At 40.4% G+C, this 14,977-nt stretch overlaps 1 long non-coding RNA gene and 1 pseudogene across 1 annotated transcript in view; both read right to left on the reverse strand.

Moving 5' to 3' along the window:
- The window catches only part of LOC136794039 (uncharacterized), a 108,817-nt gene that overhangs the window by 15,990 nt on the left and 77,850 nt on the right, over positions 1–14,977 (reverse strand). The window lies entirely within an intron of this gene.
- On the reverse strand, positions 6,565–6,860 carry LOC131755711 (LYR motif-containing protein 2 pseudogene; annotated as a pseudogene).

Raw genomic sequence — 14,977 nt, forward strand, 5'->3', positions numbered from 1 at the left:
GGATAAGTTTAAGGTATAGAGTAAAATGATTTGACATATACATCATGTGAGATCTTATTTTTAAAATATAAACATTTACACCTATAAATTTCTAAGTACTATTTCAGCAGCATTCCATAAGTGTTAGTATGTTGTGTCTTCATTTTCACTCATCTCAAAATATTTTTAAGTTTCTCTTGTGACTTCTTTGACACATTGACTATTTAGGACTATATTGTTTAATTTCCATATATTTGAGAATTTCCCCAATTTTTTCTGTTATTGGTTTCTAATTTCATTCCACTGTGATTAGAGAACACACTTTGTCATTTCAATACTTTTAAATTTATTGAAGCTTCTTTTATGGCCTAGCATATAGTTTATACTAAAGAATGTTCCATGAGCTCTTGTTAAGAATATATATTCTGATACTGTTGAGTGGAGTAGTCAATAGATATCTATTAGGTGTAGTTGGTTTTTAGCATTGTTCAAGTCTTTTATCCTCTGCTGAGTTGTTCTATGTATTATTATTTTTTTTTCAGAGACAAGTGACTATTATTCACAGCATAGCAAGCAGCATATGCATCAGCATAAGCATCAGGGAACTATAGTTCTCTGAGCCCCAGTTCCTAAAGGACATTGTGAAGTGGGTCAGGTGATACCTGCAGAAGTAATAGGGTACATAATAAGGGAAAAATCCCAAACTTAAGGTACCTGAGCCTTTTATGATGGGCAGTAAGTCTGTCTGATCTTTGCTCCAGAGAGAGACACTATCTTGTTTACTGAAGAGTAAATAAATCTACCTTTTGCTCCAAGGAAAACATTATTTCTATCTTCCAAGACTATTCACAAATATCCTTGAAGAGATAGCTCTGAAAAAAGGCAGTTAGTACCTCTGCAAGACATGTAGAAATGTGAGGCCCGTGAAGAATTGTTTCTCAACACTTACCTAAGTCTTTCTCATCACTAAAAAACACTGCCTGGAATCCTTTCCCCTCCAACTACTACCTATCATTATTGTTTTTTCCACAACGAAATATCTCAGAGTGTTTCCATTTTGTCATCTCCCAGTCACTTCTCAAGCCATTGCATTTTTTAAAAAACATCTTTATTGGAGTATAACTGTTTTACAATGGCGTGTTAGTTTCTGCTTTACAACAAAGTGAATCAGTTATACGTATACATATGTTCCCATATCTCTTCCCTCTTGCGTCTCCCTCCCTCCCACCCTCCGTATCCCACCCCTCTAGGTGGTCACAACAACACTCTCCTTGAGACTCTTTCTTCCCCTTGTGACTCTTTCTTCCCCTTGCTTTCTTAAGATAGAATGCCTGCAACTTTCTTCTTCTTCCTTCTCGTTACTCTCCTCTCCTCCTTTTATTGAGACATAAATTTCTATATCAAAAAATTCACCAAAGTGTACAATTCAGTGGTTTTTAGTATACTCACTATATTGTGCAATTATCACCACTATCTAATTCCAGAACATTTTCCTCATCCACAAAAGAAACCCCCTACCTATTAGCAGTCAGCCTCAATTCCTTTCTTCCCCTATTCCTGGAAACCATTAATCTGCTTCCTGTCTCTATAGATTTGCCTATTCTGAACATTTCATATAAATGGAATCATGCAATATGTAGATATGGTCTTTTGTGACTGGCTTCTTTCACTTAGCAAGGTGCTTTCAAAGTTCATTCATCTTATAGCATGTACTGATATTCTTTTTTTATGGCTGAATAATATTGCATTATACAGATACACCACATTTTGTTATCCATTCATAAGTTGATGGATACTTCGGTTGTTTCCATCTTTTGGCCATTATGAATAATGCTGCTATAAACATTTGTGTACAAATTTTTATGTGAGCATATATTTCAATTCTCTTGGGTTATACCCATTATTGAAAATAGAATACTGAAATCTCTATCTACTATCATTGAATAGTCAGTGTTTGCTCCATGTATTTTGGTTCCTGTTATTAGGTGCATATATTTATAATTATTATATCTTCCTGATGGATTGGCCTGTTTATTATTATATAATGTCTATCTTTATTTTTGGTAACATTTTTTGTTTCACTGTCTATTTTGTCTGATATTATTATAGCCACTGCAGGTTTCTTTAATTGCTATTTGCATGGTATAAATATATTTTTTACCCTTTTACTTTCAACCTATTTGTATCTTTGAATCTAAAGTATGTTTACTGTAGACAGCACACAGTTGGATCTTGCTTTTTTCTTAATCCAGTTTGACAATCTCTGCCATCTGATATTCTACTTTTTTTTCCCTACGTGCATCATGTCTTCTTTGTTCCACTGTTCCTTCTTACTGCTTTCTTTTGCATTAAGTAAATATTTTTAGCTTTTTTTTGGCTGCGTCGGGTCTTAGTAGTGGCACATGGAATCTTCACTGAGCCATGTGGGATCTTTCATTGCGGCACATGGGCTCTGTTGTGGTGTGCCTGCTTCTCTCTAGTCATGGCGTGTGGGTTTTCTCTTCTCTAGTTGTGGTGCACAAGCTCCAGTGCGCATGGGCTCTGTAGTTGTGGCATGTGGGCTCTGTAGTTTGCAGCACACGGGCTTTCTTGTTGAGGCGCATGAACTCAGTAGTTGTGGCGCGTGGGCTTAGTTGCCCCGTGACATGTGGGATCTTAGTTCCCTGACCAGGGATCGAACCCACATCCCCTGCATTGTAAGGTGGATTCTTTATCACTGGACCACCACGGAAGTGCCTAGCATAAATTTTAATTCCTTTAATGGTTTTTAAAAAAATTTTTGGATTTATTTTCATAATGGCAGACCTACCATATGCATTTTAACTTATCAGCATCTACTTCAGATTTATACTAACTTAATTTCACTAACATATATAAATGTCACACTATATAGTTCTATTCTTCTTCCCTCTTTTTGTGCTATTATTGTTATATATATATTACATATATATGTTATAAACCCCAAAATACATTGTTGTAATTATTACTTTATATACTTTTATACATTTTAAAGAAGTTCAGAGAAGACAGGAGAGAAAGTATGTATTTATAGAGTTTGTTATAATAACTTTCTTATCCACCATATGTAGTTCTCTTCATTTATTCCTGTGGGACTAATTCCTGTGAGTTACCATCTGGTGTTATTTTCTTACTCCAATATGGCTTTACTCACACCTATGTTCTTTGTGCAGTTATTGTCAAATATATTGCATTTCCATAAGTTATACTCTCCAAAATAGAACTATATGCATATTGTTTTACACAAGAGCTTTTTCTGATTGCAGACTTTTTTTTTTTTTTTTTTTGGTATGCGGGCCTCTCACTGTTGTGACCTCTCCCGTTGCGGAGCACAGGCTCTGGACACACAGGCTCAGTGGCCATGGCTCACGGGCCCAGCCGCTCCGCGGCATGTGGGATCTTCCCGGGCCGGGGCATGAACCCGTGTCCCCTGCATCGGCAGGCGGACTCCCAACCACTGCGCCACCAGGGAAGCCCCACAAGAGCTTTTTAAAAAGACTTTTCTTTTAGAGAAGTTGTAGGTTCACAGCAAAATTAAGAGGAAGGTACAGAGATTTCCCATATACCCCCTACCCTCACACGTGCATAGCCTCCCCCATTATCAACATCCTCCCATCCTCTGCCCCAAGTGGTACATTTGTTATAATTGATGAACCTACATTGATACATCATTATCACCCAAAGTGCATAGTTTACATTGGAGTTTATTCTTGGTGGTGTACATTCTATGGATTTGGACAAATATGTAATGACATGTATGCAGCATTATGGTAACATACAGAGTGTTTTCACTGCCCTAAAAATTCTCTGTGTTTCACTTAATAATCCTTTCCTGTCCCCCTCAATGATTGATCTTTTTACTGTCTCCATAGTTTTGCCTTTCTCAAAATGTCATACAGGTGGAATCAGTATATAGTCTCTTCAGATTAGGTTCTTTCACTCAGTATTATGAACTTAAAGTTCTTCCATGCCTTTTCATGGCACGAGCTTTTCAAGCTCATATCTTTTTCTTTCTTTCTTTCTCTCTTTCTTTCTCTCTTCCTCCTTCCTTCCTTCCTTTCTTCTTTCTCTCTCTCTCTCTTTCTTTCTTTCTTTTACAGCAAAGAACTTTTTTTTAAATACAAAATGGGCTGAATAAGTGATTTACTGGGACTTCCCAGGTAGTGCAGTGGTTAAGAATCTGCCTGCCAATGTAGGGGACATCGTTCGATTCCCGGTCCGGGAAGATTCCACGTGCCGTGGAGCAACTAAGCCCGTGTGCCACAACTACTGAGGCTGCACTCCAGAGCCCGTGAGCCACAACTACTGAGCCCACATGCCACAACTACTGAAGCCCGTGCACCTAGAGCCTGTGCTCTGCAACAAGGGAAGCCAGCGCAATGAGAAGCCCGCGCAGTGCAACGAACGGTAGGTAGCCCCTGCTCGCGACAACTAGAGAAAGCCCGTGCGCGCAGCGAAGACACAACACAGCCAAAAATATTTTTTTAATTAAAAAAAGAAAGTGATTTACTCTTCTCTGCAAATAAAAGTAGTAAAATTCATTTAATCCTAAAAGTATTTCTCATATGTCTGACTCAAGGAAGGAAATAGCCTGTAGCAATTTCTGGCTTGGCACAGAGTGACAGTTTGCTTTTGATCCTTATTCTACATAATCCAACTTTTTTTCAAGGCACATGTAAGCTGCTTCCTTTGGGGTTTTTTTTACTCAAATTTTCCTTACTTATTCCATAAAAGACAGATAATTTAGTTACGTAAGTATGGGTCTCTGCCACTCAGCTTCTCCTGAGAGGAGAGGTGTGACTACATTAATACAAATACCAGGAAATATGTTTTGCCTTCCTCAAACATTAGAAAGGCATCTGTCTCTTCAGACACAGCTGCAGCAATGCCTATGCCATGAATTTAAAATTTCGATGACACACTTTAAAGGGGAAAAATGACACTGGTGCAGTCAATATGTTAAATAATAAATAGCCCTAGCCACTTCTCATATGATAGAAAGCCTCTGTACTTAAAAAAATTCTAATATAAAAAAGATTTATTTATGTAGTTCATATACATAAATCGAACATTCAAACATCTTAAAATTAAATTTTAGGAACAAAACTTTAACATTCAAACAATAGTATAGTTTACAGGGAACACCCAGAAAGTTAATTTGCCTTATCCAAAATACTGATAAAGATGATGAATAAAATGTGTCTCAACAGCATTTCTGTTCTGGCCAACATCTTAGTTAATGACCATGGTTCCATACATGAGAAGAAATTGCTAAATAAATCTCTTGGGTTAAATAAACAACAGACTTAACCTATAATTCAGAGAAGATAATCAGAGATGTATGTGAATAAAATTAAACTGTTTTATAGAGTTGAAGGTAAAAGCTTGTCCATGAGAATAATATTAGCCTCTGGAGGATGAAAATTCGATTTTTCATGTTTTATCCAGGGTGTCTCCTGAGGTCAGTACACCTCCAGCCCTATATCTCACATTGGTTTTTGTTTTTGGTTTTTTTTGTGATACGCGGGCCTCTCACTGTTGTGGCCTCTCCTGCTGCAGAGCACAGGCTCCGGATGCGCAGGCTTAGCGGCCATGGCTCACGGGCCCAGCTGCTCCGTGGCATGTAGGATCTTCCCAGACTGGGGCACGAACCCGTGTCCCCTGCATCGGCAGGTGGACTCTCAACCACTGCGCCACCAGGGAAGCCCTCACATTGTTTTTTAAAACAGCTTCATTGACTTATACAATGTTATATGTCAACTATATCTCAAAAAAAAGGGAGGGGGGAATTCACATACCATACATGTAAGATGTAGAATTCAATAGATTTTAATATATTCAGAGTTGTGCATTCATATAAATAGAATCATAGAATATATGATCTTTTGTGACTGGCCTCTTAATAATGTTTCCAAGGTTCATCTGGGTGTAGCATGTATCAGTACTTCATTCCTTTTTGTTTGCTAAATAATATTTTATTATATGGGTATACCATGTTTTACTTATCCATTAATCAGTTGATGGGCATTTGGATTGTCCCCTCTTTGGCTATTATGAACAATGCTGTTTAACCTGTTGGACAACTGACAGTCTGTTTTTCAAAGTGGCTGCACGACTCTATAGTCTCTCCACCAATGTATCAGAGTTCCAACCTCTCCACATCTTCACCACCGTTTTGCAATTCACTCCCTTTTTAATTATAGCCATTCTAGTGGGTGTGAATAGTATCTCTTGCTAGTTTTGATCTGCATTTCCCTGATGATTGATTAATGGTGTTGAACATCTTTTTATATGCTGACAATCTGTTATAGTAATTTTTGCTTCTTACAAAAACTGCTGACACATCTAGAAATATTTTCAAAATACAAGGCATGTTTTTCAGTGCTAAAGCAATTGCTCTGATGCACTTTTCTTGGCTCACTCTGATATGTCATGCTCCATGTTCTGTTGTTTTGCTCAAGGGTTCTACATACAAACAGTTTCACTTGGCTTTGGCTTGCCCATTGTTGAGCCTAAGCTCAACTCAACACATGGAGACTTTGAAAACCTTTCAGAATAATGCTGTAATTAAGATCTGGCTAAAGCAAGTATTTTTTCTAACTCCTCGAGCTGTGTATAGCCTTGAGTAATCATCATCTAGATTGTATCCTCTTCAGTGGCACTTTAATTTCTTTTGAATTCTTCCCTTGCCCAGTCCTTCAGGTATTTGTGATCACAATCATTTGGAACTTGCCGAATTGCAAAATCCTTCTGTGGAGGAGGAGAACTTATTGCTTTCTCATGAACTGCTTTAGTGTTACTTTTGCAGTGGGTAAGCAGGAAGTGGCGATGTCCTCCAGACAGCGAGGTTCGTCCAAGCTCATTTTTTTCTTTTTAATTTATTTTTGGCTGTGTTGGGTCTTCATTGCTGCACACAGCATTTCTCTAGTTGAGGTGAGTGGGGGCTACTCTTTGTTGCAGTGTGTGGGCTTCTCGTTGTGGTGGCTTCTCTTGTTGCAGAGCATGGGCTCTAGGCACACGGGCTTCAGTAGCTGCAGCATGTGGGCTCAGTAGTTGTGGCACACGGGCTTAGTTGCTCTGCGACATGTGGGATCTTCCCGGACCAGGGCTCAAACCCGTGTCACCTGCATTGACAGGCGGATTATTAACCACTGCACCACCAGGGAAGTCCCAAGCTCATTTCTTCTTAATGCTGCATAATATTCCATCATCTGGATGTACCAAGTTTATTTCTCCATTCATCTACCGAAGGACAACTTGGTTCCTTCCAAGTTTTGGCAATTGTGAATAAAGCTGCTATAAACATCCATGTTCAGGCTTCTGTGTGGACATAATATTTCAGCTGCCTTGGGTAAACACCAAGGAGTATGATTTCAGGATAATATGGTAGGAGTATATTTAGTTTTGTAAGAAATTGGCAAACTGTTTCCTAAAGTAGCTGTACCATTTTCATTCCCCTCAGCAATGGATGAGAATTCCTATTGCTCCACATCCTTGCCAGCATTTAGTTTTGTCAGTGTTTTGGATTTTGGACATTCTAATAGATGTGCAGTATTAAAACAATTCACTGTTTTAATTTGTATTTCCCTGATGATATATGATGTGGAGTATATTTTCATAAATTTATTTGCCATCTGTGTATCTTTTCTGTTGAGGTGTCTTTTGAGGACTTAGGTCCATTTTTTAATCAAGTTGTTTGTTTTCTTATTATTGAGTTTTAAGAATTCTTTGTATATTTTGGATAACAGTCCTTTATCACATGTGTCTTTTGAAAATATTTTCTCCCAATCCATGGCTTGTCTTCTCATTCTCTTGACATTATCTTTCACAGAGTATAAGTTTTTAATTTTAATGAAATTCAACTTATTATTTCTTTCAAGGATCATGCTTTTGGTATTGTATCTAAAAAGTCATTACCATACCCAAAGTCATCTGAGTTTTCTCCTATATTTTCTTCTAGGAGTTTTAAAGTTTTGTGTTTTAACATTTAGGTCTATGACCCATTTTGAGTTAATTTTTGTGAAGGGTGTAAGTTCTGTGTCTAGCTTTTTTTTTTTTGCATATGGATGTCCAGGTGTTCCAAAACAATTTGATGAAAATACTATTATTGCTCCATTTTATTAATATCCCCAGAATAAGATATAAAACACAAAGTTAATTAATTCTGATAGTATACTCAGAAACCCCATAGTTTCTATTTGACTTTACAAATAATTTAAGGAAAAGTTGTTTTTGTCTTAATTGGGTTCCTAATGGGGATATCCCTTCATATGTAGTTAAGAGTGTATGTTTTACAGTCAAACTTGATTATACCATTTTCCAGTTGTGTGGTCTTAGGCAAGTTGATTAACTTTTTTGAATCTCAGTTTCCTCATCTTTAAATGGGTCAATATTTTTCTATGGGGTTGCTGTGAGGGTTAAATAAGGTGTTTTTTGTAAAGGGCTTTTCACATTAGTAAATATTCAGCAAATAAAAACTATCACTATTATTTATACTAGGAGAATGCTTCTTTAGCAAAGGAACATCACAAAGGATGTTTAAATGTTTCCTTCCCCTAGAAACTATAGTAATTAAGAATTCCAGAGTAATCTAATATTACCTTTGAGCCTTAATCCATGGGAACCACAAATGTTCCTGGGAATTATGGCTGGGGAGCAGCATCCTTTTGGAAGACATGAGATATTGTGGGAAATTAAAGGTAGTATATGTGCACAAAATATTTTGGTGATATTCTCTGTACAAAATGAAGGCAGAAGATGAATATGATAAAAGACAAGAGACCAGTGCTTCTGAAATTTATTTCTTGTGTACATATTATTCTCTGTTATTTTGCCCCCAACCTCTCCATCTCAGTCCTCCCTTTTCTTACTGTTTTGTCATTCTGGCACTGCTACACTAGGATTTCCTATAGAGAAGAAGTAGTTATAAATGCAGTAGAAATATCTTACTTTCCACTCTCAATTAGGTTAAGAATATGGCTCAATCCTGAAGTTTACCCATATACTGAGAAGTTGTAATTTATTTAAAAGACTTTCTATATTTAAGCAAATTAATATATACCAATTAATTCATTAATTAAATGAGAAATTAATGTGGCATGACTGTTGTAGGCAATGGAGATAAATTGGTGAACAAGATGGGCAAAGATTTCATGATGCTTCTATGAGTTAATGTTATAAAATCATTAAAGTTGTTACAAAGAGGGGGTTTTTTTTAAAATTTTTATTATTATGGAAATTGTCAAACATACAAAAGCAGGGAGAAACTGCAATGTTCCTGTCATTTGGCTCAGCAATTATTAACACATGGCCAAACTTGTTTAATGTATAACTCCCATACTTGAAGACTTTTTGAAAGGCACAGTAAAGTTGCTTTGATTTTAGCTTATATGACCATCTTCTGTGCTTTGGGATTTAAAAAATAAGGACACAGCTCTTAATTCTTCCAACCTTAGCATCATGAGAAAAGCTTTTCATTCTTCTTGGTAGGCCAGCCTCTCATGAAAGGCCCAGGAGTATCCCATCCTGCACTGAGAACCACTAGAAAATTGGATTGGCCTCACTTTCTGCTACCTTGCCCCTTGCCACATGATGAATCTGGGGAATGAAATTAAGTTTAGTAACCCAACAACTTGGTATGATCCTGGCCCTACCTAGGGCATGACTGTCTCCATGCCGTTCACTCTGGACACAGAACTAGTTTTAAAACACCCATCATAGGGGATTCCCTTCCCTGGTGGCGCAGTGGTTGGGAATCTGTCTGCCAATGAAGGGGACAAGGAATCGAGTCCTGGTCTGGGTAGATCCCACATGCCGTGGAGCAACTAAACCCGTGAGCCACAACTACTGAGCCTGTGCGTCTGGAGCCTGTGCTCTGCAACGGGAGAGGCCGTGACAGTGAGAGGCCCGCGCACCGTGATGAAGAGTGGCCCCTGCTCGCTGCAACTGGAGAAAGCCCTCGCACAGAAACAGACTCAACACAACCAAAAATAAATAAATAAATTTAACACACCCATCATACATTTTATCTATATGTGTGTGTATATATATATATAATTTACATATACAATATATAATTTATTTATATATGTGTATATATGTATATGTGTGTGTATATATATGCACTCCACCCACCACAGTGAGTATGACCATGGTACAAATGTGAAGGGTTTTACTCCCTATGGGCCCTGATTTTGCTTCCTTCACTAGTAATTCAGCGTTTTACCATTTTACTCGCTTGCCAGTCACTGCCTTGAACAGAAGCCTGCCATCTCAATGGCTGCACTGGTGTAAGTCCTAACATGTCCTGCTTCATGCAGGACAACCACGCTTCCACCACCATGTCCTTCTGCACCTCTGAAATGGAGGTAACCCCGTCCCTATAACTTCCAGGCCTACAACCATTTTCTTTTCGGTATGTAACACTTTTTTAAGGGTAAAACTATACTGTTAGAAGAAATAGGTTGAAGAGGAAAAAATTATGCAAAAAATGGCATATTTTGATGACAGCTTTTTAAGGCAGGGGGGAAATAAGAGAAAAGCCTAATAAAAAATATGCTAGAGGGCTTCCCTGGTGGCACAGTGGTTAAGAATCCGCCTACCAATGCAGGGGACATGGGTTCAAGCCCTGGTCTGGGAAGTTCCCACATGCCATGGAGCAACTGGGCCTGTGTCCCACAACTGCTGAGCCTGCGCTCTAGAGCCCGTGTGCTGCAACTACTGGGGCCCGTGCGCCTGGGGCCCGTGCTCCGCAACAGGAGAGGCCACCATAATGAGAAGCCTGCGCACTGCAGCGAGGGGTGGCCCCCGCTCGCTGCAACTAGAGAAAGCCCACGCACAGCGGCAAAGACCCAATGCAGCCAAAAATACATAAATAAAATAAATAAATTTATTAAAAAAATATGCTAGAACACTAGCACAACTTGTCCAAGGATGTTAAGATTTGGGATATTATTTCTACTCACTTCTTTACTAAGTTATATAATTTTCCACATTTTCTAAAATTAGTATATTTCAACAGTCAGGAAAAAAAATAAGGCAAAACACTAAAAACCTCTCCAAAGTCACAGCATTAAAAAAAGTAAACAAGATTAAAATGGTATTAAATCATTTTATGATTTACTGGCCAGAGGCTTGTTCAAAAATATGTTATAATAGACATCTTACTGTGAAACAGTATGGTTCTGAAAAACCAGACATATGATTGTGCATATGTTTTGCTTTGTCTTTCTTATGATTTTAGAGTTCATACATGTCCACTTTAGGAAATTTAGAAAATGCAGGAAAACCCTGGAAAAGAATAAACATCACCCTTTGTAAACGTACTATGGCAACCATGGAGTGGTGCCTCTCTGACGGTGCAAGGAGTGGAGTGAGAGGACAGCCTCCAGTGACCACACCTTCAGGGACTCAGCCTCATCCACCCGAGGCCACACCCCCAGCCCCCTCTCAGCCAATGGCTGAGCTGAGCAGGGGAGGTGGAGGTACTAGAACTGGGCCATTTCTGCCTGACATAAGACTCCCCAACTGACAAGAGTATTCCTTTACAGTTTTGACCCACGGCTCTGTTAAAACTACTCTGCCTTCAGTCATAACATAGTCTAAAGTGATCTGGGCTTTCTAGCCATCTCACAGAACATTACACTGATCCATTACATCAATGACATCATGCAGAATGAACAGGTTGAGCAAGAAGAGGTGATGAATATGCTAGAGGGCTTGGTAAGACAGCTGTGCTCCACAGGGTGGAAGATAAGCTTTAGGAGACTCAGAAGCCTACTACCTGAGTAAATTTTTTAGAAGTCCAGTAGTCAGGGGTTTGCCAAGACATACTCTCAGAAGTAAAAGACAAATTTCTGAATCTTGCATTCCCTACTTCAAAGATGGAAGCAAAGTGCTTGGTGAGACATTTTGGATTCTGAAGGCAACACATTACCCATCTAGAAATACTTCTCTAGCCCATATACAGAGTGATATGGAAGGCGGCCAACTTTGAGTGGTGCCCTGAGTGGGAATGAGCTCTGCAGCAAATCTAGGCTGCAGTGCAAACAGATCTGCTGCTTGGGCCGTGTGATTCAGGAGATCCTATGATGTTGATGATGTCAGAGATGGAAAATTTTGCAGTGTGGCAAGCCCTGGTAAGAGAATCACAACACATGTCCTTGGGGTTCTGGAGCAAGGCCATGCCACTTGCAGTGGAGAATTATATGCCTTTTGAGAAATAGCTCCTAGCATGTTACTGGGCCCTGTTAGAGCTGAAATACTTGACCACAGGGCACCAAGTGACTGTTCATTCAGAATTGCCCATTATGGGGTGGGTTTTGTTAGACTCACCGAGTCATAGAGTGGAACAGGCCCAGCAGCAGTCCACAGTAAGATGGAAATGGAATGTCTGGGATTGAGGCCAAGAAGGACTAGAAGGCATGAGTAAGCAGCATGGGCAGGTAACCCAGACACCATGTGCCCACCATCTTTACACCAGTGCCCCTCCTTCAGGCCACTCATATGGCCACCTATGCAGGAATCTCATACAACCAGATGAAGAAGGAAGAAAAGCCAAGTTTGGGGGTGAGTTGGCTTGATATGTGAATGCAAGCTGAAAGTGGACAGCAGTTGCATTATAGCCAAATTCAGGGTTGGCCTTGAAAGACAGCGGAGATAAAGATCTTCCCAATAAGCAGAGCTGGGAGCAGTGCATCTGGTCATTGACTTTGTGTGGAAGAAAAAGTAGCCCAAGGTGAGAAAATATATAGATTCCCGGGCAGGTGCCAATGGCCCAGTCAACTGAATAGGGGCCTGGAGGAAAATAAAAAAACTGTACTACAGGCAAGGAGGTCTGGGATAACAGCAATTGGGTGGAGTGGGCATGAATTGTGAAGATTTTTGGATCACATGTTAACGTCCATTAGCAACCACTCATGAAAGAAATACTCAACAATCAACTAGACACAGGACTTGGCCGGTTGACATTAGTTAGCCTTTATCACAGTATGCACATGAATGGAGTGGCCAAAATGGTAAAGATAAAGGCCTACGTATGAACTCAACAGCATATATGCCCATCGCCAAGGCTGATTTGGCTATTGCCACCTTGGAAGGTCCAACCTGCCAGAAACAGAGACCAACCTGAGTTTCCCAAGTGACATTATTCTTTGAGGAGAACAACCCATTATTTTATGGCAAGTAAACTATGCTGGGCCCCTTCCATGCTGCAAGAGCCAGTGGTTCATCTTCACAGGGAAAGAGAACTATTTGGAGAATGCGTTTGTTTTTCTTGCCCACATAGCCTCAGCCAACACCACTGTGTAAAAACTTACAGAATGCCTGATTCACAGGCATAAAATCCCACACAACACAGCATCCAACCAGGGGATCCATTTCACAACAAAGGAGGTATGCGGGTGGCCCCATGACCATAGGGTCCACTCATTATATCATTTACAGCACCACACAAAAGCAGTGGCCTTCCATTGGTGGCCTTCTGAAGGTACAACTGAGGTGCCATCTTGGAGACAATAATCTGCAAAAATGGGGTGCCTCCTTTGGGATGCAGTATAGACACTAAATCAGAGAACTTTATATAGTGATGTGTCCCTTAAAGGAAACATAAGCAACTGAGACCTAAGGGGTGGAAACAGGAGGGGCCTCACTTAACCATCAAACCCAGTGACCCACTGAGGTACTTTGTGCTTTCTGGGCAACTCTGGGCTCACAGTATCCAAAGGGGCACACTCTTGCCAGGGGACACAGCAAGGGTCCTATTGAACTATAATACATGCTACGGCTACTGCCAGGGCACTTTGTAAATTGATTGATTTATTTATTTTTGGCTGCATTGGGTCTTCGTTGCTGCATGCTGTCTTTCTCTAGTTGTGGCGAGCAGGGGCTACTCTTCCTTGCAGTATGTGGGCTTCTCTTTGCGGTGGCTTCTCTTGTTGTGGAGCATGGGCTCTAAGCACACGGGCTTCCGTAGCTGTGGCTTGCAGGCTCAGTAGTTGTGGCTCACAGGCTCTAGCGTGCAGGCTCAGTAGTTGTGGCGCATGGGCTTAGTTGCTCCATGGCAACTAAGATGTGGGGTCTTCCCAGACCAGGGCTCGAACCCATGTCTCCTGCATTGGCAGGTGAATTCTTAACCACTATGCCACCAGGGAAGTCCCTTCAAGGACACTTTGGATTCCTTGGACCCATACATCAGCAGGTGAAAAGAGTTACCATCATGGCAGGGATAACTGACCCTGACCAGCAGGACCATGAGACAGGACTGCTCATCTTATGCTTGTACATGAGAGCAGGGCAGAGTAACGTACAAATCAGATAATCCACTTAGATTCTTCTTGATAGCCCTTGCCCAGCTGAAACAGTGAACAGACATGTGCAGCAACCCCAGACTGAAATGGGTACAATTACCAAGGGCTCAGACCCTGCAGGAATGAGAATTTGGGTCACAACACCAGATAAGTCATCAAGACTTTCCCTCAGGAAGAGAGGCCCACAGTCCCTCAAATATTTGGAGCAAAGGATCTGTGCAGCACAAGGGGTGGATTGGGGAAGCCATGGGGGTGCACTGCTCAGATCTCTCTTCAAGAGAACCTGCAGCAATGAGTGTAGTTAACTGTCCATGCTGGAGCCTCTGCCCAGGCTGCACCCAGCCAGTGACTAAGCATGGTGAGGGTCCTAGACACAGTCCATTTCTGCCTGATGCAGGACTCATCCTATGGGCAACCTCTACCCCAGGGTTGACTGACTTTCTCTAAGCTGTGCTGCAGTTTCTGAGGCTTTCCCACCTAATCTTCCTTCCCCCTCTCCTTTCACAGGTGTTGCACCAACATCACAGTTGGAAGCCTCTCCCTGCACACTCCAAACCCCTCTCCCTTTAATCTATCACAGGCATTTTCCTCAATAAGTCTCTTGAATTTCTAATTCCATCTGGCATTTGTTTCCCAGAGGACCTGAACTGACATATTGGTGTACAAGAATAAAC

The sequence above is a fragment of the Kogia breviceps genome, chromosome 4 (genome assembly GCF_026419965.1).
Source record: "Kogia breviceps isolate mKogBre1 chromosome 4, mKogBre1 haplotype 1, whole genome shotgun sequence".
Classification (NCBI taxonomy): Eukaryota; Metazoa; Chordata; class Mammalia; order Artiodactyla; family Physeteridae; genus Kogia; species Kogia breviceps.